This window comes from Falco naumanni, chromosome 3 (assembly GCF_017639655.2).
Source record: "Falco naumanni isolate bFalNau1 chromosome 3, bFalNau1.pat, whole genome shotgun sequence".
In the NCBI taxonomy this organism is placed as follows: Eukaryota; Metazoa; Chordata; class Aves; order Falconiformes; family Falconidae; genus Falco; species Falco naumanni.
This window is the reverse complement of record NC_054056.1, coordinates 62,106,019-62,130,439: the sequence shown is the minus strand read 5'-3', so window position 1 is coordinate 62,130,439 and position 24,421 is coordinate 62,106,019.

Here is a 24,421-nt window from a genome sequence, read left to right as displayed (position 1 = left end):
AGACCCCAGACCCTAATATTATTATTGGTCCCAACTGTCATATGAGAGGTGGGAAACTCACATTTTAAGATTATAATTGCCCAGGAATTTCTTTGTTTGGGGTCCCTCTGCAAAGACACCCAGCTGGCACTGTATCACTCAAATAAATCACCTTATTGGACTTAAAGCCAAAGACTCTGCTATGGGATACCTAGGGTGGAGAAGATTTTTTAACACGGTAATAAGGTTACAGCAATTATCTGCTGCATTGTTAATTGTGGATGTGAAGAAGAAAAATATATATGTTTATATAATCGCTGTTCTTTTCATATCTGCTAAGTAAGAATGGTATCTGAAAGGTGGTAATTTCTGTAGGGATGGTCTCTCATATTTATGAACTCTCTTTTGCATGTCTTCATTATACATTTCAGGGAACATATTGGCCAACAGCAGACGTTTACATGCTATTTTCATTGTAGAAATTGTTTTCTTAAAAAAAGAAAGAAGACTTTTAGTTGTGACTTTGTACTTCTTTCCTCCAGAAGCCACAAAGTGATAAAGTAATTTATAAGATGACGGAAAAGTTTGGAAAAAAAAAATATGGGTAGAGCACATATATTAACAACCGGGAAAATTAAGATGAATCACTTAACAAGTTTCTTAGACAAACATCAACCCAAAATATCACTTGAGTAATACAAACACGTCTGATGGCACATAGGAGCTGTACTCTCTTTTTGGACAAGTAGATACATGATTTTCTTAGTGCATTGCAGAGAGTGAATTATCCACTTGCCACCTTCCAAAGACTGAACTGGGAGCTGAGGAATTAATTGCAGTCATTGTAGGCAAATGGCAGTATACTTCTTTTGTGATGAGATGACAAAGTCAAAGCAAAAGATGGGTCTAGCATACCTATTGAAAAGGCAGAATTTATCCAACTTTTTAAGCCTGAGGTTTTCTGGACACATCTAAATTACCCAGATCTGACATACTGATTTCACACTTGAGAATCCACTAAGTTATCATTGTCACTCTGAGTGACAAACAGAGCTCAAGTGAAAGTATCACTGAGGGACTGTGAAGAGATACGAGTGAAGGTAGCCAGGGCTTTTTGGCAGACTATCAGCATGAGATCTAAAGGGCAAATAAGCACACTGACTAAACCTCTCTTTTTGCAAAGATAAGAATATGCTGCATTTAATTGGGAGGGCTCTTTCTTTCGTTCACCTGGCAAGAGCCTAACTGAGTTGAAACAGTTGTCCCAATATATGCAAAACCTGAAAGAAAACCTGGTTACTTGTCTTGGACAAGAAAAACAAATACTCAGGAGAACGTAACCATTGTGGTTGGCAATTCAAAATATGACTGCTTAACACTTCAGTAGATACATTTAAGACTATAATGGAAAAATGTAATGCTCTGTGCAGAAAACTGGATTTAGGCTGAAAGACATCAGAATTATTTGGGGGGAAAAAAAAGAACATATTTACTAAAATATTCTGCAGCAAAACTAAATCTTTGAACATTTTGAATAAAATATCTGACTCCTTTTGAAGAACAATGCATAATTCTGGAGAACAACAGAATGGAAATTAACCAAAAGCACAGGAGTATTAATGAGAAACCTTTTGACCTTGGGCCAGGTTTCCTCCCAATCTACTAGAATTCTTCTTTGCATAACCTTTCTGACAATTCCCCTGTTCTGAACTACAGTCTGCTTCTTCTATCCTTGCTATAGCAAAAAGCCATGTGGTATTTCCTGACTCATGGCCAAGCTCCAAACAATAAATCCCAGTCAGCAAAAAAATGCAGATTCTAGAATACCCTCACCTAGTGTCAAGGACAGACTATAGACTTCACTGGTAACATCTCGCTGTCCCACAGTGTACATTTAGTACACATAAGCAGACCTAGGCTGATACTCCCTATCTAAGCACTGCATTTCCTGAAATGTGCATGGAAAGATCATCCATAGTTTTGGTCATGGAATATTTCAAACCCCAAGATTGTTCACCACAATCAGTTCTTTAGCCTATTGACATATTTCTAAGAAGATCTATCTGACCCTTTCCCAGCTGCTTGCCACTGAAGCAATGCCCAGCATAATTCTTTGGGATTCATTGAGTACCAAAATACCACCCGATGCTGCATTATGTGTGCAGTTTGTGTTGAACTCATCTGATGTGTTTGAATCCGCATTAAGGTGTGTGTAGAGCATATAGTCATGGTAAAGCAGTGCATAAGTCTGCAACATGCATGATTAAAAGAATTATTCTGCAAACGCAGGAAAGGTTTTTCCACATTTTATAACCTGAAAAATAGCCCACTCCCTTTGGTATGCCTATCTGAAGACATATGGGAATTCTATATGTAGTATGGACATGGAGACAACTTAGCTGGGGCCTGATGCAAGCCCTGCTGAAGTGAACAGGAGTCTTTCTCTTGTTCTTTTCTTTAAAACATATTTTTAATTAGACCTTTGTTTCATCCACAGCAGTAACCTCAGTCTAGCTCCCCTGGTATTCACTGGACATTATCATTAATTCAGCTAGGAACATAAATTAGTTCTGTTTTACAAACTATACTTAAATAGATTCATGTCTTTTATCCTGTGTCCTACTTTATGTAATTATTTATTCAAATAAATAGCTCATCCTCCTCACAGTCTCACTTACATCTTTCTTTACCTTCTCTAGACCTTGCACTACCTCCCGAAGGAACAGCCCTGCCTGAAGGTACAGGAAGAAACAAAAAGTGTGTTAGATTTGTTCCTCACACTCTATAGGCATTCAGCAACATGTGCTAAAATGAAGGAAGGAAGGAAGGAAGAAAACTAGTTTCATGAACATTTTTAGCAGCGTGTGACATTTTTTTCTGACTTCAGGCTCAGAGTAACTGACACAGATTTTTTTTTTTTAATTTAATTTAAAAAAATTTGCATTCACTGTTCCCTGGACAAAAAGCTCTGAAAAACCCACATTCATAAACCTTTCACAGAGAAAAATGTCTAGTTTGGAGTTTTTCTTTTAAAATGAAATCTTTTCTTTTTCTGATTGTTGTTGGATATTCCAAGAAAAAACTACGTTCTTTCTACACAACCACATCAGCTTTTCAGGTGGGTAGCTGGGTTTTGACTTAGTCCATCAGGCAGTGGTTATCTATGGTTTCTTCTTTCCCACTGACTAACAAATATCACTGCTCAGCTCTGCAATTACTGTTTATTCAGCAAGAGAAATGTCTTTCCTTCAAACAGCCTTGCAGGATAAGAAAAAGCATCCTCTGTCCTGTAATCTGGTGCAAAGTTTCCATGAAAGCTGCAACTGCCTCCACACTCCTTTGTGATGGGCCAGGAATGATTCTCTCTCACCATTCACTGAAACAGCTGTTGTTCTGCAAGCCAGGAAAAGTAGTGCTTTCAGGCTTTTTTTTCAGATCTTTTCATTAGTATACCAGTCACCAAATGAGTAGGTGTAATGCTAAAAATCAGTTGTTAACAGACATGAAAATACTGTAATAGGGTAACAAGATAAATTGATGCTTCTTTGTGACATGTTAACTGTTCCTTCTCATCACTGAATGTTTTCAAGAATATACAAATGTAACAAAGTTAAGAGGTTTTGACAGAAAAATTGAAGAACAATGTATAAATTATACTGCTGACATCACAAACTGATAAACAGAGTTTCTTTTCATTTTCTAAAGATTTGTATAAGAGAAAATAGACATGGTGAAATGTTTGAAATCAAACTATTTCCTAAGCCTTGTGACATATTGTCCTGTCTAACAATAGCACAGTAACATTCTGTAGACAATTTTACATGGAAATACTTAAGAAAGCAAAATCTGCTTTTGTAGACCAGCTTCTCTCCTTCAAGATTTGTAGAGATGCAAAAACACATTAAATGTATGGCTTGAACTTTAAAGCCATCCAGAAATTATCACATAACTTTTCAAGTTCCTTCTTTCTTCCATAATTCCTTTTTTCTTCCATTTTCATTGTAAAACACAGCAACACAGTTTCTAATAGTTTGTTTCTGAATAGCTGTGCAAAAATTAAGTGCAGAACTGAGAATGCATCTGCACCCAGGGGCTAGGATCAGAGCTGTCCTCCGGATTCTTCTATAGGTATTGTAAACTTTGAAAACCTCAGTTCCTTTTCATTTTTTTTAGTTGGTGAAGTTGAGTATAGGATCCCATTCCATCTTTTCCTTCAGAGCTGTAGTATGCTAACTAATAGACATTATAGCTATAAGATTCCAAGTTTTTGAAAAGACTCAATACCATACCACCAATTTAGATAGCTCTTACAAATAACATGTAAAGGGGATGCCAGAAGTAATTTTAGCTCAGCATTCTTGGGGAATTCACTAAGCTACATATTGCAAAACATAGCTATTCTCAGTTTATAAAATGCCCTGAAATTCTTCTGGTCAATCTTCTGCTGTTTTTAGGGTTTTGTTGTGTTCAGGGTAGAGACACACTAAAAATCTGGAGAAATGTCATTACTTAATCACTGACTCTTGCATATATAGTCAACAGTGTATGCTGAGATGCCTGTTCTTCTTCATATGTAACCCTAGAGATAAAGAAGAAAAAAAAATATTCCCAGGGCAGAATGTTTTACCTTTTACAGTTTTCCAGAGCCAGAGGTAAACACATTCCCTGCACCTGGATATTCAGGTTCCTCTGTGTCCCTCAGACAGAGGTTCAGAACAGAAGGGCTGGCAGTCTGGTACCAGCAGCCAGGGAGGTGCTCTTCTTCCAGAGTGTGCCTTGCTTTACAGGGCCCCACACTTATGGGGCACAGCGTATTCCCAGGTGCACCTAGGTGGGCAGGAAGCTGCCAGGAAAGCTACTGCCTATGTGCAGAAATAGTCTGGGATAAGTTATTTCATTCACACTATTGCATATATGCAGAAGTAGCCCAGGACAGCTGAGCTGAATGTGGCAGCTGGGACACATGCCAAGGAAGGATTACGTGGGAATTATTTGCTCTACGGCCAACTTCACTGCCTCGGACAATTCAAGCACAGAACTCTGTCTGCCGTTGTATCGAGGAAAATAAGTTTAAAGGAGGTCTCATTGTCATTCAGTCCCCCGTTCAAACCCAAACTAGGATCAACCATGCCTGTGTGCTTAGTTTTGCTCTACACATGCTGTATAGTAGAGCTGCTTCAGTATCTTTCTTTTGCTTTTTTTCCTCTCTTTCCTTACGTTCGACTCGTGTACCTGTTCTCTTTGTGGTTCCTGGGGTGTGCTGCAGAGAGCAGGCTGCCTAGCAGCAACACATGCAGGCTGCTTTAATGTGCGCATATCATCAGCTTCATGCTTTATTGAAATATCCAGCAAAGAAGAAGATGAAAGAAAACACAGGCTGCAGTGGTTCACACAGATTATGTAACATCTGCTCTATAATCAGTGGAAAATAATTTGTCTGCCTCATCAACGACATTACTCACATTTATGTAGAAAAATAAACTGCGTGAAAAATGGAGTTTCAACCCTGGCAACAGATCCTCACGTTTACTTACAATAGAGCAGAAACTGGAAATGGAAGGGGTGAGGCTGCCTACAGTATAAAGACATTTCCAAAGACATGAATGTGTGCTGCATTCCTGAGCATGACCTGAAATCCCCCCGGCACAGTGAGACCTGCTGGAGAAGGCTGTGGAGAGAACGAGAGAGCTTTTCATGACATAAAGCATGGGCCACTATCAACTAAAGAGAAATAATCTTTCCGGTAATGGAAAATGAATGGTGTTATATATTATATTTAAAATAATGTGGTAGTTTATGACCTGATAATCAAAGTTGCACAAGGAGGTATGTACTTTATGAGGTGCTCTTTGCTACTGTGTTCCCCTATGCCTAGTGCCAAGAGGCAGGCAGCAATGTGGCAGGTGGGGCTTTACATCAGTTTTATGTTTTCCTTGGGGGCAGAGGAAATGAAAACTCTCTGTAAATTCTTGAAATATATACATCTTAAGAAAACCACCCTGAAGGAGGTCTTCTTTTTATGTGCAATACAAAAATATCACCTTTGCATAGAATTCTGCCGTGGCCTGTAAAAAACACACAGCAGCATTTTGCTGCCAGTGTTGTATAGCTTAAAAAAAAGTTTCTGGATCTCTTTAGAGATGGAATTCTTCTTAAAAGTTTTGAGAAGCTCAAAACCTGCCTTAGACCCAGGTGTAAGGCATTAAATGTGTTGGAAGGAAACAAAATGGAGGAGGGAACCTGTCCTAAGCATACACATCTTATTTAAAAGGAATTAGTGATGAGTGATAAAATATTCTTTTAAAGCCACTCACAGTGTATTTCATTGGTGAAAATTACTAAATTCCGAACAAGGCGAACAAGAAGATATTAATTGACAGCTGCCAGTACTAAGTTTCTGCTCGTTTCTCTGGAATAAGATTTTTCTAATCACATATTCAGTGTTTTATTTTCCTTCTGTATAAAAAAAAGACACTTACAAACACATTTCACGTCTCTGAATTTTTGAGGAATTTTCCCATCGATTTTTCATGAGACTGAAAAAGTAGAACTTAATCCATTATTGTACCTTAGTGTCAGATTAAATAATAATGGAAAATGTGCCTGCTATTCATGTATCAGTATTTCAAATCAACTAAGTTAATGGGTAAGTAGATGGCTTTTTTATCATTCACTGAATAATTGCACAGATGTAACTTGCTTAGAGGACAGAACTAAAAACTGTTTGCCAATCTTTCTATGCAATTTTTTATAATGGGTAATATTTCATAGATTCATAGAACCATAGAATGGTTCGGGTTGGAAGGGACCTTAAAGATAATCTAGTTCCAATATGACAATTTAACACATAATCTAGTACTCAAAAAGAGGTATATTTTGCTTCAATACTAACTGCAGAGAAGTTAGTAAAATATTCCCAAATGTCACTTTTAAGATGTAAATAAGTCATATAAATATTTTATAAGAATATTTTGAGTAATTAATCAAAAAATGTCTAAATTAGTGAAAGAGTTTTCCATTGATTCCAATAGTTTCTGTATCAGGACATCTCCAGGTAAGTTCTGATTTCAGAAATCTTTTTAATTCTACAGTTACTGCTGACTTTGAAAAAGCTACTTCTTTCCCAGCACTATATAATGGCTTAAACTCAAAAAATTTCTAAAGCAAAATTTCTCACTTTCTCATATATGGAAGCATAAAGGTCTGGTATTTCTACATACAATTTTTATTCTGTTTTGCATCTTACTGAAATCTTGTGGCAAGAAGTCTTAGACATGAAAAAACTTCATAAAGAGTAATTATAAAATGTTTCCTTGATCAATTCCAAGCATAGGTATGTATGGTGTTCTTCTTTTTGTCCATAAAACAAGATTTTGAGCATAGCAATACATAGCTCCTACACAGTGCTGGATATTCCCTTAACTCTGTTAGAAAGGATTAAATGGAAAAAAACCCAAAACAAAACAAAACAAAAAAAAAAAAAAAAAACCAAAACTTCTGAGAAACTTTTAACCTGTGTTTTAATTAGTATATATCTTGCATGTTCTTTTTGGAAATAAACATAAGCTCTTCCTGAAGTGAGGAAGTCACTTCATAGTTCACATGAGCTCTCTTCTCTCACAGGTCTGTGACAACCACAGTGGAAAAAAAAGTGATTCAGATTGAGAGTGAATATTTTAGATAAAGCAACATTACATTTTCAGTAATACTTTCTGTCACTGTAACTATTCATCTTAATGTTCTGTTGGTTTCTTCAGCACCTGTGGCTCAAAGGCATTCAAAGGGGGTGTCTGTAGTGGGCTGGCAGGTATTTTCTTCCTGTGATGGGTACCAGCGAAGTGTGAGAGCATCACTCTCATTACTTGACAGTTCTCTGTAAGGGCCCTTTCTGAGAAAAGGCTTCGTTCGTTCTCTGGGTACCAGGTTGCAGAGTGATTATGCCTTAAAATGTAGTGAGGAAGCAACTAGCACTAAATCTGGCTCTCGGAGCTCACCTGCAAATCAGTTCTGTGCGCACCTGTCTGCAATGAGGGGCTGTCCAAAGCCTCCCACAGCTTAAATCCTCATCTGGGAAGAAGAGGTCTCCTCAGATGAGCTTGGAGGGAGTAAATGGCTTGGTGGAGAGTGAGCTGGCTGCAAAGGTGCTTTGCTGCACATAGGCACATTCCAGGACAGAACTTGGGTAGATAAGCGATTGTATATAACTGGCACTTATGTGTGCGATAAAGGATCTCACTTGGGGTCCGTGCCTTCATATGCCACAGTTCTCCATAATGAAGGAGGTGAGTTATTAAGTATTTCTCTAAAAATGTAAGTGTGGTTATCAGTAAAGGTGGCTTGCTGGCAAGGCTGGCTTCCCACTTGCTGGCAAAGGGATGTTGCAAATTCTGTATGGTGTGCTATGGTGAGTCGCAGGTGGGCACCCTGCAGAGGTTCCCTGCCCTGAGTAAAGGGACTTAAGTGTCCCTAGATTTCCAGTTCTAGATGGGACTTGAGAATTTCAGCTTGACAACTCATGCAATCCCTGCCCCCATGAAGATTTTGTAGGAACAGAAGGAATAGATGCTTTTTCCTGATGAATCAGCACTCTTATTTCCTGGAAATACTATTTTATTTTGTGATACGTGGGCCAATTTTGCTCTTTAAGGAGCTCAAAAGCTTGCTGATCAGCCTGAATGAATCTTGAACCCTGGTAGTCCTGTCCTTGTTTTTATCCAGAAACAACCTACACATTTCTGGGGCAAACTAGAGTCAGAACATCCTATAATTATCTTAGATGCTCATTACCAAGTATTTGTTAAAGCTTTCAGTACATATTTGTAGCATTTGTGACTTTTGTTCCACTTTACGTTCCAAGGAAGAATCATGATTTTTGTTGATGACAGCATTTTTAATTAATAGCTGTTCTCCACTGGTGTAGGTAATGCTGGAGAAATCTGCATGGAAAAAAAAAAAAAAAACCAAAACCAAAACCAACTCAACAGCAACAAAAAACCCAAAACAACAACAACAAAACAAAAACAAAAAAAAAACAACCAAAAACCAAACATGAAACACAAAGTGAACCAGTCTGTAGTCTTGCATGTTTACCTTACCTTCAACAAAGCGAGTAAAAGAGAAGAGTTCTGTTACTTTGCTATATGTTCCTCTTTATTATAAGGATGTCTTTCATATTTCAAATTATATCATTAAACCTTAGGAACTTTTTCAGAATTAATATCTCCTGTAATAACACCTAGTGTGGAAGGTAAAATATTTTTTTTTTTTAAGATTTTTCTCCTCTGAAAAGAAAGAAACAAGTGCACAAAGGCTAGGTCAGGATTACTGGCATAAGGGGGGACAGTTTTCAGTGTAGCATAACTGATTCAGTTCCCTTGCCTCAAGGGTTCTGCTGATTGAATGAACCATATGGGTAAGAGTTCAGCCTAAAAATAAGTAGGACAGAGTTGTCTAACTATTAATGTTCCGGAAGTTTTATTAAGTTAATGAAGAAGAATTAATCTTTAAATCACAAAATTAGTTTTAATAATGTACAAGTGTTAATAATTTGCATAGGTAAATATGGTACATGGATGACTGTCCTTGACAAGAAAGATGACTGATTTTGCTGGAATAGGTAGATGGATAACAAACCTGCAGTACATCATGATATGAAGATTGATTGTGTTAAGGCAAAATAATAAGGCTGCTTTAACACATACAGTTTATACTTTATTGCCCGATATGAACATAGTTTAAATTTACATCTGAGCTAGGTAAGTACTGTCCTGATCACACAGTAACTGTAAATGGTATTTTGCTTTAAATGCATATGATGAATCAATAAGACATAGAACCCTGATTTATTGTTGGGATCACATTTATAATATATAATTTGCTAATGGACGTGTAAATTAGATGCCTCAAAAACATAAGGGGTGTTAAAGAGAAGGTTTTGGAAGCCATTCTTACATTCAGATGCCAAGATTTTGAACAAGAAAGAACTTACGTTATCTCCAGTTCTAATTTCTAGCAATGAAAACAATGAAATTCCCACTGGGGACAAGAAAACTGCTGTACTAACAAAATACTTTGTAATAAGTTTTATGACAGCATTTAACAGGAATCGGCTACAAACCCTGAGAAGGGAATTGAAAACTGGAGATATCCATCATGTCCTAAGAGCACAGACAGAAGACTATTTCTAGGCAGAGATAATATCTTCTCTTATACAGATTGGTACAGCTGGAAAATTCAATAAACTTACAGACACATATATGTTTCAAACTGATGATAATTTTATGTGCCTAAAGGCTTGCCTGACATTTCCAACCATACCTACTTACAAAACCAGTCTTGCTTAAAAACTTGCCTTGTTTTTACTAAGCAGTTGCAGACCTTAAATCTTTATGGAGTTAACTGCAAGCTTTAGTTTGGCTTAATTGGTGATTAACGAATATGGTGCAGATATTGCTCTGAAATAGGTAGGAAATTTAGATTTGTTCCAGTATATCTGTCCATGAAAACCAATAAATATGTAGTAGAAATTATAGATGAATCAGACCAATATATAAAGTAATTTTTTATAGAAGCTTATCACCAAGTTATGTTATCATCAAAGAGAAAAAATAGAAGAAAAGTAAACAAAAGATAAGAGAAAAAAAGATTTTTTTTCCCCAAATTGTGTGACTGTCACTGAAGATGCATAGGATTCTACATTCCTAATTCCTGTTTGTGCTTTTGAACGTCTGCAAAGTTATTTGCTTTTCAGGCAACACTTTAAAAATTACTCTTGATTAATATGTACCTATGTAAACTAGTTACCAAACCTATATTTTCATAAGAATTAACATGAACAAGAAATTGTGAAATACATAGCATGACATATTTTTGCATTATTTCTGTCAATACCATTAAAATATTTTTTATCATCATTATCAGATTCTTTTTCAGAAGGCAATGTGAGATTCTTTTCACCTCGCTGCATGCATCAAAAAGTGAGGTGTGTTGAAGGAGTCTAGTATGACTAACTTAAAAACTTAAAACTTCAGTACAGAAAATAAGACAGAGTTTGGATAAATTATTTCTGGAGGTGTTTTTTCTCTCAATTAGGTTCAGACACACCATGGGATAAGTCTAGATATCACATATTTACAGTGCTGAAGTTAGATAAGAGGAGTCCCAAGCTGGAGGCAAAGGATTACATTTTGTTTTTCAATAGCTTAAACTAATCTCATGATGAGTAACTTCCATTGAAACACGATTTTCTCAGGATGTCTCATGGACAAATTGTTCTCATCTATTAGAGAAAGGATAAATTTGGGCCAAGCAACAATGTTGGTGAAACCCTCCAAACAATACCTCATTATTCTCCTTGGTTGTATTAAAGAGGAACCAAGACCTCAATAAAATAAAGACAAATTTTGAAGGAAGATTTACAGCAGGAAAAAGACTTATGATTATAGAACCGCTCTGCAGATAGGCAATATAATTGTACCCTTTGGAAACCTAACAGAGTTTCTTATTTATTGCTGTGTTTAGAATTTGCTCCTAATGGGAAAAAAATATATGTATTGATGAACTGCATAGTAAGAAAATAAAAATGTTGCATATTATTAGTGTAATTTTTTTGCTAGTTTTGTAAACTATGAAAGAATGAGCATTATATACTCACATCAGTTGTTTACTTCCGTATTTGCTTGATTTTACTGATTTCACACGCAGTTATTTTTTTTTCCTACAGTCCTACTAAAATATAATTCTTACAACACACCAAGATTTATATTTAAACTCCAGTGTTCGGAAATGTTACATTAAGATTGATTACACAGTTGAAAGTCATGCCCCTTGCCCACAAGCACTTTGACAGCCTTTACACATGGAACACATTTTATTATTTTTTTCCAGAGGTCCTTTGTCACATTCAAGGAACTGAATGAATAGTATTTCCAATTAGCAAGCAGTAACCTGTTTTGTTGTTGTTGTTGTTGTCGGTTCTGGGCTTTTATTGATCAGCATGTGTGTCCCATCTGAATGATCAGAAAGTCTGGCTGAAGAAGATTACCAAGCAGGCTCAAATCTACCATAAAAGATACATTATTTAGTTCACACGTTATTTAGCTTACCAATTTTAATTTCCTTGTTCTGTTGTTGTACATTGGTTTTAAGGGTAAAGTAACATTTTTGGAATACATCCAGTTAACAACGTAGACTGGATGACTGTCTTTCAACTTCATCTCGGGTCTCTTCATAAACCCATTCAGTTTCTTTTAAACTCTTTTACTGAACAGAAATCTCATCAAATTCTTTGTGAAGGATGTAGCTTTTGAAGAAAATACCACAAATATCTGTTAAAGTTCAAGGGAGAATAAACACATTAATAATGCTACTTGGTGTTCATATTGCAGAAGATGATGCATAGCTTCCAAGAGCAAACAGTGAGAAATAACACTTGATTTTAGGCCAAAAAAAAGACTCAATAAGTACTTAGAATGTATAGTAACTGCCCACTCTTTCTTTTAATTTTTTGGTGGTTGTGGTCAGGATCCCACCAAAATTAGTAATACTTAAACATATAGCCATTTTGTGTCCATGTACAGAATTCCCTGGGAATGGTGATGACAGATCTAACAAATCATGTAAAATACTGTTACTAGTCCAAAAAGACAATAGGAGAAATATCACAGTCCAAAGAAACTACTTTTGATTTCTGTGTGCATGTGTATTTATTTATTTTACATCGTTATTTACATTCAATAACTCCCTACTTGTTGAGATTGGGAGAAAAAGGCTGAATAAATTCAATATAATGAAAAAATATTTATTTCATGCTGTCTAGATAAAATTTATCAATCCGGTCCTTCTCAGTAAGTGAACAATTAAAAATCTATGCCTGTGACATGCAATTGCCAGCCCTGGGCCGTGTTTCACAAATATATATCTTGATGCCTGCTTTGCTTTCAATAATTAATGGTGGCTCACAATTTGCCACACCAAAATGAGACCTTTTGCTTATATATTATCTCCCTCTTCCTTGTTCCAGCTTACTCAAGACATGCTAGAAATATTTAGGACTCCCAAAGGGCTTTATCAGAAACAAGTAAACCAATCTACAAGACTCTCAGTGCTACAGAAGATGCAGCAGTTTCACTGATAACACTACAAAACAGTATATAATAACTACTGCATGGTGATACGTTCAGGCCTCTAAGTATAAAGACAGAAATTAGAAGATAACTAGTTTACCATACCTTTAGAATAACATTCCTCCTCTACAGTAAAAAGATAGGATTAGCTATTAGGAAAAAAGTAAGTAAATTATCACATTGCAGACCTTTGCAAAAAAGTCTTGTGTGTGCTCTGTCCTTAGACATTAATATGTTTAACACAAACCACAATTTTGACTTTTCCCACCTCTTACCCAGTCTCCTAGCAGCACAGCTGCTGCCCCTTAGCTAAAGAAACAGCAGACTAGCATGGGGTAGGGCAGCAGCAGGGCCTGCCTTGACCTGACCATAGTTAGCAACAAATGAGCCCATTAAATGAAAGTTTCACAAAGTGCCAGTCTGATTATTGCAACACAGCTAAGTCATTTTGCTGGAGTCCTATAAAAAGAACCAAGGAAAAAGTGATCAGCAGCCAGCAGAAAGTGAAGAGACACTATGAAAATCAAGATAAAGTATCACTGCAGGTCTGTTGGAACCAGCTTTCCAAAGCTATCAATCATGAACTGACATCAGCAACTTAAGTGATGTGTATAGGCAATGACCATGGCAATGACTAGTCCCTCAGACTGAGAACTAATGTAGGAAGTGGCAAGTGAAAATATTTAAGAGGCAAGGGTCACTTCCAATTTTGCAAAAAATATTTTATATCACACAGACAGTGTGATAAAAATGATCAGATGAGAGTTATTTTCCCAGAGAATTTAAGCACAGTCACTAATACAAATGAATCCTCATTCTCCCACCCTGTGACTTCTTCACTCTGATGATACGAAATAATCAGAGCAGAGATTGATTGCCTGATTTACTGGGAAGTGTGAAATTACAGTCAGGTCCTCGTCCTGGGTGGGTTTATAAAAACTGCTGTAAAGGCAAGTTCTTCCTTAATACAACTGATATTATTTTATTAACATTTTGACATGAAAGCTCAGGTGTCTGGTAGACCTGGCTCCACATTCAGCAATCAGACCATTACGGGCAAGAAGAATAGCACCTGCTGTTCCTAGTCCCTTTCCATTTTTTAAAAAAAATTACAGAAATAACAGAAAGTGTGTTTTAAGACCATAAACACATTAGATGATACCCTGTAATGGCAGACAGTATTTTACTTGACACTCACAGAAAGTAACGCGACAAAGTAGCATGGGGTCATGAGGCTGAGCGGAAGGCAGAAGAGTGTTGCCATAAACCTAAGCCCTCGCCACAGAGCTGTCCTACTCACAATACAGGACCTATTTCTCTGAGCCTTCACTGTCCTCACAGAAATAATCACCATCAGGAAACTCAGCCTTTTCAACTCATAGCCAAGAGGCCTAGAAATATCTGGCAACCTGGTGCTCCTTGATGAAACAAGGTGTCGTGGACACTGGGGGAGCTCTTCAGGGACAGGAAGGAAACAAGAGCTACAAGAAGGATCACGAGTCTCACTGGTTAGTGATAGCTGCAGAGAAATATGTTTTTAGTTTCAGGTTCACTGTTCTTTATTCTGTGACTGAAATGGAAATGCCTCAGCTAGGTTAGTTTATGAGGAAATCTTTTCATTGCAGCTGCATAATGCTTACTGTCTTTTTTTCCCCAAGGCACTAGGAACTCCTTTCAGCCAAACAGAAAGAAGAAAAAATAATGAGTACTGGTGCTCTGAAAACAAGGACAATGCTTATTTGATTGAGTAGAGTATTTCTATACTTTAAATCAAGATTTTCCTTTGACTTCAATGCGGGTGCAGAAACTAGTGGCTGCCCTGCCTCTAAGTATAGCACTTTTTGTTTTGGTATCTGAGGGCAAATCCCTACAGACTATATGACTATAACAGTATGATCATTTAGTTCAAAATCCTCTGAAGATAAAAATGTTAGAGCAGTCTGTTCAGGAGAGTCACCCAGGTACCCCAAGTAGAAGGTCTGAATGTTAAACAAGCAAAAAGGAATACAGTACTGTGAAATAAAGTCTGAACTTTTGTCCCCAGCTCATCATAACAGAAAATGAATATGGGAAATGAATGGGAAGTCTAGACTTTACCTCTGAGGGGAAGAAATGAGCTTTGAAGATGGCACACAGACTACTCTGTGAGATGCAATTGCCTGAGTAAAACCTCTGAGTTTGAAAGCCTGCTGTTAACAACTTGTAAGGGCCTTTATACACCCAGTGAGTTACCTTTTAGAAAGAGGGCTGAAACCAGACGTGGGGCTGTTATTTGTAAATGACCACAGAAAAGAACTTTGAAAGCAAAAATGGCTATGTTATGCCCTGTTTCACAGGAAAGTTCAATTAGAGAATGCAGCCAGGTTAAATTCAAAGCAGAAGATGCACAATATGGAGACAAGTTTCTTTAATATGGTGGCAAGCAATGTTGAGATTTTGCATGGCCATTGCAAGGACTCTGTTTTCAACCTGAGCTCTGCTCAAGGCTTTCCTGGAGCAGAGGAGAGCACCTAGGCCAGGAAAGCCTGTCTGCAACCTGCCCATCCTGCTCCATGTCTGTCAAGAGACCTGCAGAGCACAGTCCGCTGGCTGTAGGGAGTGGGTTGCAAACACAAAACCAGAGGTGAACAGAACAAAGGAGCTTAAAGTGCTACAGGTAAATTAAGGTGAAATAGAGAGGTCTTAATATTTTTTTGAGTGAACACAATGCGATGAAATGATGCGATAAAGTAATTCAATTACAACCTACTGTAAGACGCAGAAGTTAATGATGGGTAGAGTGATAGGATTTTAGGAGAAAGCTATTTTAATTTATGAAAGAGATGGCAAATTTCAGACCTAACTTGATTTCTGAATACCCATGAAGATCTCATGTATTAACTGTTAGGAAAAAAAAAAAAGCTATGATTGCCTTCTAGCTGGAAAAAAAAAACCAAACCTTTTTCATTTTTATATTCAGTCACTAATAGTGATGTATCTAGGTAAATATAAACTATTCATTACATTTTTGCAGTTTTTAGGGCATATTTATTTAAGCTATCCAGGCAAGATAGTAATTTTTCAAGGGTTCATTTTCTTCATGGTTACATCCAACATTGGAATATGCAACACAAAATCTGAGAAAGCCTTGCAACTTGGCTATAACTTTCACATCTAACTACTGAACAGTGGTTTTGCCTTTTATAATGAAAAAAAAAATTGGAAAAAAGTGCTGCAATTTATGCAGCAAGTAGTGGACTTGGCACTGTCTGTTTTTATCAGAACTCACTTTAAAATCTGAAACTGAATGTAAAATAATAAAAATGTATATGAATTTGGCAAAAAGAGTGATGGGCTCCAGGGAGAAAAGAGCATGTTTTCTACATATTGATCAATTTCATTATGTCTGTTGCTTATCTTAATAGCATAAGTGTCACTGGTGTATTTATTAGCAGGATAACATTTCAGTAGAGCTGGCTAATAAGCAGCATTCTCTAGCATCTCTGAATAATTCAAACACCAGTAACTCAAAAGTGTTAATGGGTATCTTAGTCTTTCTTTGTATGTATAGGGATGGGGCATTCCAAAAGCTGACATCTGTGTTTGTCTTTTTAAGAAGTTTCAATTAAACCTTTTCATTACCCAGACTAAAGACTGTTTGTTATGTGATAGTCAGGAGGTTAAGAGACTTATTATTAGTGGTACAACCTTTTGAGCAATGTCACCTAGGCTGCTCAGGACTAAATTGGGAAGAAAATAGAGCTAGTTTGGTCAAGGAAGTTGTAATATTTCCTGTCTTAATAAGAGACGAAAGGGTGGCTGGAATCAGATTTCACCTCATTCTGCTAAATGAAAATAAGAAAATAGTTCACATTCTCCATTAATGAATGGGCAAAGAGTTATTTATTAATTACAAAGAAGTCAGATTGTATCAGCCTAAAGTATTCAGTCAGAAATATTGGTGGGTTACATTAAGAAAATTCTTAGGTCTTATTATTATGTGAGATACCAACATATTTTATGACTGTACCAACTTTGCACATGAGTAATCAGTTTACAGCCAGTGCTGTTTCCCAATTATAGCAACCCTGAGTAACTTATTAGTCTTCTCCCTGGACTATCCATTATCACCGTTCTATAACACTTTAATGAGGCTCAGGACTCCCTAAAAGAGCTCCTTTCAACTTTCTTCACATAATCTTCAAAGAATATTTTTATCTGGACAGAGGAAGATCACATTGCTTCAAACTAGCTCATTAAGTTGGTATCAGGACAAGGTGGTGGGTGAAAAAACTACTGAGGTGAGTATAAATTTAACCAGTTTAGCTCTTGCTGTGCACTCATGGACTTTCTCATCTCTAATTTAATCCAACTCTGAATCTGCTCTCAGTGTCATCTCTGGATAATAGCTGACTTTAGCTCACAGGCATCTGTCTCCCCCACGAGACTATGTTTCTATGGCTGCACTGCTGACCCCACTGAGACAAAATTAAACCCTCTTTGAGGGTGTACAGCTGCAATGCTTCTGCAGTCTGGAAGCAGCTCATCACGATGAAGGTGCTTGCTACACCTCCTAATTACTACTGGTTGTTCAGCCCTCTACCAGAAAGAATGGAAAAAGACTGCAAAACACAGTGAGTGGATCTGACTCGAAAATACTGGTGCCAGTCAACATTTTTTCAATGGGCTCAGCCAGTACTGGATTGCATCCTAAAAGCACCATACTGTGAAGGATGCCGCCACAAACCTGATTACCTGTGTTTAAATTGTGCTGCTGAAATAAGATGGAATATTTGCAGGCTTAGAGATACATGTTTCTTTTGACAACTTGCTGGAAAGTGTCACAATAAAATGTGTGGAAGTGCACACACACGTTCATTAAAAGGAGATCTTCCATATGGAATTCCATGTGTACATATCCATGTAATATATCTGAGTTTATAAACAACAGCATCTGCAGAATGGGAAAAATGATCATTTACATCTTGCCATCACATTTTTTTCTCCCACCCCAGGCCAAACTAGAAATGACCATATTTATTATTTTGGAGAGCATGGAAATGGACAATTCCCCTACTGAGACCCAGCTCAGAGCTGCAAACACCACTGAGAAACTAGTAAAGATCCTTCTGTACTCTTTGTAGGCCAAAATATGTGTTTGCCTTTCAACTTTTTACCGAAGCAGACTCAAATCCCGAATCACTGAGTGACCCAAGCACCTGCTCAAGTACTTGGCACTTGAAAATATTGGACATAATTTCCTCCAGTGTAACATTATTGATTTTCCTGCAGTGTACTGTCAGCAGAATCCAAACGTCAGCCCAGACCTGGAACCTGTGATCTGGCACTGCATCATATTGGTTTAGCTACTGCCCCTTGGGGCTTTCAGTTTCCCAGCTGTTCCCATAGGCTTCAACAGGAAATAACAACCACAAGAAAATTACGGCATATTGAAAGGCTACCAAATGATAAATATATTAAATTTTGGGTTTGCTGTCTCAGGTGTTAAGCTGAGGTTACAAATATAGTATATATGCCTTTTTATGTGTAATCATTTTACTGTGCTGTCAGAAGTGTGCAGAAAATTCAAACATATCTAAGGTAATGAAAAATATTGCTGCCAATTCTCAGTGCAACTGAACCTTTTCAGCTTCATTTAACTTCTTCTACAAACCAAAAGCAATTTTCAGAGGAAATAAATGATTTTCACTGTGGGAATGCCAAAGTTTCTCAGAAAAAATGGGCAACTTTTACTGGAGACGTCTATTTAAAAATACACTGTTTATTCTACGACAAAAATGGTCAATTTAAAAGCCTTTGCACTGATTAAAATGGCAAGTATTTGATATATTTATGAGAAAAAATTGTGGAAGATCTTTTTGTTATGGTGCTGATAAAATAATGTGACAATTTCTAGAAATATTTCCTGAGTGTCAAAGGTATATAAAAGATAAAGTAGGTATATGGCAAAACTGTCTCTTCACCTATACACCATCATTAGAGGGAAGGAAGGCTGAATAGTGTCATGCCCCAAATGGGCTCTTTACCTGAAGCTTTTCAGCAAGCAAAGGCAATGCTTCACAGACAGTGAGATGGGTGCACGGTGTGTCCAGCACATCAGAACCAGAACAGCATTTAGTTAGTTATCAAGTTACAGATGCACAATCTAGTCCATAAAAATATACATATAAAAAAAATTAAAACTATAAATTCAACCTTTTCAATGATAAACAGACATATTTATCATTTCCTTTTAAACATTGTAAGTACCACACTCATTCAATAAATTGCTCCCTAAGGAAAAAAAAAATTGCCTTTTCCTAATAAAATATGCCAGGGAGAAAGGACTATGAATTCCAGAAAATAAGGCGAACAAGTAGTTTGATCTCTGGATCATTTCCTTAGTGCATTTTTCTTAAAAAGACAGTGATTTCTCCTTTCTTCTGGAATAACTGCAGTTTCTTAGCTCATACTCAGATCAGACCGAATGCTTTCAAAATTAGCCTAACAGAGCTATTATTATTCTATGGAGGACATATGTGATCCTAATAGAATGTTACAGGAGTTATTATTATTAATAATCATATCCTGCAATACATTGCAGGAGTCCTAGGAATTAGTGGATCCTATTGTACATTCTAATAGTTATAGTCTAACAGACATAGTCATGCCGTGTTTTCTCCTCCCACACATACTCAGCTAAAGTAGCTCTCGTATACAAAAGATACAAAGTTGGTTTTTTTTATTTTGCTAAGTTCATTTACAGAGTGCAAAGTTCTGGACCTGGGGTGGCATAACCAAAGAGCCCAGTACGGGCTCGGATGCGTGTGGCTGGGCAGCAGCCTTGCTGAAAGGGCCCAGGGCTCCTGTGGACGGCAAGCTGAACGTGAGTCAGCAGAGCACCGCTGCAGCACCAAAGGCAGATTGGGTCCAGGGCTGCATCTGGAGGGGTGTTACTAGCAGAGACGGAGGTGGGATCACCCCTCTCTACTCACTGCTCGTTAACTGCACCTAGAGTGCTGTGTCCAGTTCTGGTCCCCGCAATTCAAGAAAGACACAGATAGACTGGAAAGTATCTAAAGGAGAGTTGCAAAGATGATGAAAGGGCTAGAAAACCTGTCCCATGAGGAAATACTGAAGAAGTCAGATCTTTTGTCCCTGAAGAAGGGAGAGGGGACCTCATCACAGTACCTAAATTTTCCAATACTTAAAGGGCAGCTACAAAAATGTTCTTTCTCCACAAGGAGCCACATTGAGAAGACAATAGCCAACAGGTGCAAATTGCACTGGGAGAGGTTTCATCTTGATGTAACAGAATTTTTTTGCAGTGGAAACAATCAGTCTTTGGAACAACTTCCCCTGGGGTGTGGTAGAGCCCCCAGCACTGAAGGTTTTAAGATGCAGTTGCACAGGGAGCTAGATAATCTCATCTAGACTCGCTTCCCCATGAAAGATTGGACCAGATGATCTTCTGAGGTCCCTTTCAGCCTGGAATGTTCTATGATCCTATAAGACATTTCTTTCCTGAAGGTCAAGGCATAACTACAGTGCTTGATAAAGGTTTGAATAAAAATCACAGAAAGATTTGGATTGAAAGGCACCTCTGGAGGTTGTCTGGGTCAACCTTGTACTGAAGGCAGGGCTAAAATTAGTTTTCTCAGGATCTTTTCCAGTTAAGGTTTGAAAATCTCAAAAAAAACCACCAAAAACAACCAAACCATAAAACAAACAACCAAATTTTATTGTCTTACCATATTAAGCTTGACCACTTCATGATTTTTTTTCCTTATGTCTAGTAGGGACTTCTTTTGATGTCATTTGTGAACATTACTTCATTCTTCCAACATACACCTCTGAGAAGACCCTGGCTTTGTTTTCTCTGCAACTCCTTTCTAGGCAGTCAAAGGCAATAATTAGATATTCCCTGAACTTATTTTCTTCAGGGTGAACAAACCCAGCCCCATCAGCTTCTTTTTCTAGGATATATGCTTTGTGCCCCTAAACAGCCTGGCAGGTGCTTCCTGGGCTGCCTCTCATTTGCTGATATTCCTCTTGCACTGGGAAAGGGCGATCAAAACCAAGATGTGATGCTGAATATATAGCCTCACCACAGTACCAGACAAAAGAGAATAATGACTTTCCTTAAACTGCTGCTTATGCTTTTGCCAGTGCAGCCCAATGTGCTTTTAGCTTTCCTTTCAGAAGTGCACTGCTGGCTTGTGTTCGGTAGCACAAATAGATTTAAACTTACTGGCTTTCATATTAGGGAAAGCATAGTGCAGCTGCAGTCATAATCATATTTGGGATGTGCTAGTAGGGCCTAAACAACCTGTTTTAGAGCTAGCTTAGCTATATTTACAATAGTAGAAGTCACACAGCATACTTTTGCCTCACGTCTCAGCTATTGCAGCAAGAGGCAGCAACATACTGGCTTGAAGACATCACTTCATTGGTTAAAATGCACGGAGAAAGGCAGCACAACTGATCCAGATGATGCACAGTCACTTGGAAAAAAGGTATGCTACGTGGTATGCGGCATAGAGAGTGTTGAGAGCTGCTGAGGGAGGACACTGCTCAAAGTCAGACAATTCCTGTTTCCTGTTTTGACAAGCCCATCCAATCCACCTCCTTGCCCCAAGGCAGGCTCAGCTGTCGCTGACTCCATCACTCTCGGCTAATGTTTGTCTCACCTGCAGTTAAAAACCTCCCATCTGACAGGTTCTCCAGGCAGCTGTGTCCTTGCTGCAATACCCTTACAGTTAGAAACAAATTCCTAATATCTAACCTTATATAAAACCATCATTTTAGGCTTCCAGAAAAAAAAATATCTCTCAAGACAACAGATAGATATCTGTGTGATGTGTTTTAGGAGCAGCTGGCCCTGCCTTGGACCACTTTCCACAGACTGAACTACATCTTGGGGGCCTTTCCAGCCCCACTTGCCGTGCTTTCTCTGGTTATTGTGCTGCTTTCAGGAAAAATATTTGACAGCTAAATCATCTGGAAGTCTTTCTGCATGAGGCTGAAGGGAGTACTAAAAGATGACAGCGAGGCAAACATTATATTGATGCAACAAAGGTTAAAAACATTCTGTAACAGTGACCTTCTTAGGATGTGCTTTTATATCCCCCTAGATATTACATCAGCTAATATGCGGATGATCTGCTCTTTTTATAAGGGAATAGTAGTTTATACTTACATATCAATTTGTACATAGAAAATAAATAATTGTAGTAAGCCATCTGTTACTTTTTTTTTATCTAAAAACAGCTCTACAGTTAACCCAGAAAGAGTGCATTAGTAATACAAACATTTTGGAGGAAAGAATGTAGTGATGTCTCTGGTCTAATGCAGAAAATTTCATTTCAGAGGAAATATTTTTGAAACCTTATTGTCATCTCTGAACACAGTTCACTGAATGAGATTTACTTCACCATGAATTTCTTGTATATCATATGGAAGGCAATTATCGCTGTTGGGCTAATGGAAAAGGTACACTACTTCAAAGAAATTAGCAGAACACCAAGTTGCTTAAATTATACCGTTTTTGACATTTTGAGAGGCTGAATTGCTCTAGCCTTTTTACATGTATGGTCACTCTCTCATATCCTGAATCCAACAGGAACTTCCTGGGCATGACTGAAGCTCTTTGTATATTGTACTAATTTGCTTTCTGTTAGCTCAGGCATATTCTAAAATTTCCTTGAATATGGCACAACAGAGAAAATGAAGATGACCATAATTCAACGCCACAATTAGATAACACCTATGGGCTGATATAATTGGCAAAATTCACTAAAATTACCTATGTTTGTCAAGTAACATTTCAAACAAAATTTAAAACACATGAAAAGATATACCATGCATGTATTTATTATTTTTCTTTTGACTGACATTTTTCCAACATAGAACTTCTTAGAAAAACAGACCAAAATATGAACTATGCCCAGAAATGTATTATACTTACTAAATAGTGAATAATGAGACTACCTTTAATTACTAATGAAAAGAAAGGTATTATGGAATTATAGAATGGTTTGGGTTGGAAAGGACCTTAAAGATCATCTAGTTCCAACCCCCCTGCCATGGGCAGGGACACCTTCCACTAGACCAGGCTGCTCAAAGCCCCATCCAGCCTGGCCTTGAACACTTCCAGGGATGGGGCATCCACGGCTTCTCTGGGAAACCTGGCCCAGTGTCTCGCCACTCTCACAGTGAAGAATTTCTTCCTTATAGCTAATCTAAATCTACCCTCTTTCCATTTAAAGTCATTCCCCTCTGCCCTATCACTACAGACCCTTGTAAATAGTCCCCCTCCAGCTTTCTTGTAGGCCCCTTTAGGCACTGGAAGGCTGCTATAAGGTCTCCCTGGAGCTTTCTCTTCTCCAGGCTGAACAACCCCAACTCCCTCAGCCTGTCCTCAGAGCAGAAGTGCTTCAGCCCTCTGGTCATCTTTGCGGCCTCCTCTGGACTCATTTTAACAACCCCATGTCTGTCTTGTGCTGGGGGCTGCAGAGCTGGACACAGGACTCCAGGTGGGGTCTCACAAGAGCAGAATAGAGGGGCAGAATCACCTCCCTTGACCAGCTGGTCACTCTTGATGCAGCCCAGGATGCGTTTGGCTTTCTGGGCTGTGAGTGTACATTTCCAGGTCATGTTGAGCTTCTCCAAAAGCAACACCCCCAAAGTCCTGCTTTGCAGGGCTGCTTTCAATCCATTCTCCACCCAGCCTGTATTTGTGCTTGGGATTGCCTTGATCCAGATGAAGGACCTTGTGCTTGCCCTTATTGAAATACTAACATCAGCTCTTAAGTAACTGAATTTCCCATAAGCAAGCACAGTTACTGTCAGTGACTTAAAAAAATTAGTTATGAACTAAATTGTCTTCAAGTTTTGAACTAAACTCAGAGAAACTCATAGACTCATTCATTTAGAAGGATTTTTAATTGCATAGTGTATTATTTTTACTCTTAATTCCCTATTAGGAACTTAAAATATTTCTTTTCTCACAAAATTTTCTCACAAAATCAATGTTACATACACAATAACATCCATGTTTGGTTTTTCAAACTTGGAACGGAAGGTATAACAGACTGCAGAAACAGATACTTGATTTTGCAAAAGTTATTTCATGATACCCCAGCTGCCTAAGAGGTGAAGATGGTGAGTGATATGTGAGTTAGAATGTTGCCATCTCTTCCGTGTTTCAGTTGCCACCTGCCATCAGGCAGACAGGCAGCCCTAGACAGACAGAGACACCAAACAGCTGCAAGTGAGGCTGCTGAGCCTGAATGAGACATGCAAAATCCTTGGAGGATCTGAGATTTGGGGGCTTTATC